At 50.4% G+C, this 1,926-nt stretch overlaps 1 long non-coding RNA gene and 2 other non-coding genes across 3 annotated transcripts; all 3 read right to left on the bottom strand.

The window, feature by feature from the left end:
• LOC115949323 lies at positions 1-1,788 on the bottom strand. The gene is made up of 7 exons (XR_004082843.1): positions 1,757-1,788; positions 1,364-1,397; positions 984-1,004; positions 676-726; positions 357-414; positions 181-247; positions 1-65 (listed from the first exon to the last, which is right to left on the bottom strand). It is a non-coding gene; the product is annotated as an uncharacterized LOC115949323 (long non-coding RNA).
• LOC115949326 lies at positions 846-913 on the bottom strand. The gene has a single exon (XR_004082846.1). It is a non-coding gene; the product is annotated as a small nucleolar RNA SNORD31 (small nucleolar RNA).
• Positions 1,245-1,318, bottom strand: LOC115949325. Its single transcript, XR_004082845.1, has one exon. It is a non-coding gene; the product is annotated as a small nucleolar RNA SNORD26 (small nucleolar RNA).
• Positions 1,789-1,926: the final 138 nt, after the last annotated feature.

The following is a 1,926-nucleotide window of genomic DNA, read 5'->3' as shown; positions in this document are numbered from 1 at the left end:
GGGGGGGGGGCACTGGGGTCGCTTCATGGTGGTCTGAGGGTCACCCCGGGCTGAGGCATCTCCCACTGCAAAATATTAATTATTGGTGATTGTTTAATTCGAATCTTAATTATTTAGTTAATTATGGGGCTGTGTAATCATTGCTTTAAATTTGGGGGGAGGGGTTTGGGGGGTTCTGACCTGAGGTGGGGTCGCTGTGGTCACTTCATGGTCATCTCAAGGCCACACTGGGTTGAGGCATTTCCCACTGCAAAATATAAATTAATGGTGTTTTTTAATTAAGTTTTAATTAATTAAGTAATTGAAGGGCTCCAGTATCATTGCTTTGGGCTGGGGGGGTTTGGGGGGGCTCTGACCTGTTTGGGGGCACTGTGATCACTTCACATAGGCCGAGGTTTCTCCCACTCCCTAACACTGCAAAATATGAATTAATTACGTTTATTTATTAAATCCCTATTAACTAACTATTTAGTTAGCAAAAAATTCCTATTAGTTAGTTAATTAATAGCTGCTCTCAGCGGTCACGTGGCATCAGGGACCCTCAGCCATATGCTTGTCATTGTCACTCCTCACAGAACAGCCACAAACGTGCGGGGACCCCAAAATCGGCACCTCGGGGGGCTCGGGGAGAGCAGAAAATTCCACATTTTCACCCAAAAAAAAGGAGGGGCTCACCTAGGATGGGGTAATGGGGAACCCACGGATGAGGATTCCACAATCCGAGAGCTGGAAAATGGAATTTTAAAAGAAATTAAGAGTCTTGAAATTCCTGTAAAATCCCTAAAATTCCTCCAGAACCCAAGATTTACACAGAAACCCCAAAAATTGTCATTTGTGACCCCCCCAGAGCCTCAGGGGGAACCGATCAATCACAGGGCTCAGTCTGGGGCGGTATCGCCTCATCCTCGGCAGGGGGGACCCCAAAAAAACCCCAAAATTTCCTCCTCAAAGCCCAAAATCCCTTCCCAAACCCCCAGACTCACCCGAGCGCTCATGGCTCGTGCCTTGAAAACAAAGAAAAAAAAATATATTAAAATGAGAATTTTAACAAATCTTACAATGTCTTTATAAAAACTTTATAAATTTAAATTCCACGAGGGTTTAAAACCCTGGACAAGGATGTGAACTCCCACGTGTGGTTTATTCCCCACAATAAGATTTAATCTCCTCCACGTGGGTCAGATTTATTCCACGAGGGTCTTAAACACCCCCCAAAGGGATCGGGACCCCCCACTCGGGTGAGTGCCACTCAGATTATTCCAGAAGCTTCTCCACTGACCCATCAGCAAGAGAGAGTTCAGGGTGATCATCCCCGCAGCACTGCTGCCCTCAAATCCAGCTTGTTAAACCTAAAACGACTCACCTTAGGCAGAAGCAGCATTTCGCGAGCAAAAACGCTAAGGAGAAAACAAAAGAAAAATGCGTTAGAGTCACAGAGTATGATTATATGACATGGCGAACGCCCAGGTCGGGGCAGGACGAGCCCTCAGAGAACTCGAAATTCTTCACCGCGCCATCAGCACAGGTCTGTGAGAGACTCATCCCCGAGCAGCCCCTGCGGAAAGCGCGGCCCCCTCACGGAACCCCTCAGGGAGGGACACAGCGGCTGAACCGTGAGGGGAACAGCGCCTGGAGGGTTCCAGGCTGCTCCACATGAGCCAGGGAAGAGTGAACGCGGTTATGGAGGCCGCCGCACCCCTTTGATAACCACCCAAATCCCCCCCTCAAGCTCAGCCCCAATGCAACCGTCACCAACCTCCTCCTACCGCTGCTGGGACAAAATGGCCGCCACGCACCCTCACGGGCGTTTAAATAGCGCGCAGGGCATGCCGGGAAAAGGGGCGGGGCGTGAGCGCTGAGGGAGGAGAAAAGGCGGGAAAGGCGCGAGGGGCGCCCCCTGGCGGACGAGGCCGTGCGGGGAATCAC

The sequence above is a fragment of the Geospiza fortis genome, unplaced genomic scaffold, assembly GCF_000277835.1.
Source record: "Geospiza fortis unplaced genomic scaffold, GeoFor_1.0 scaffold4133, whole genome shotgun sequence".
NCBI lineage: Eukaryota > Metazoa > Chordata > Aves > Passeriformes > Thraupidae > Geospiza > Geospiza fortis.
The sequence above is the reverse complement of the archived record's forward strand: the minus strand, read 5'-3'. Positions and strand labels throughout refer to the sequence as shown.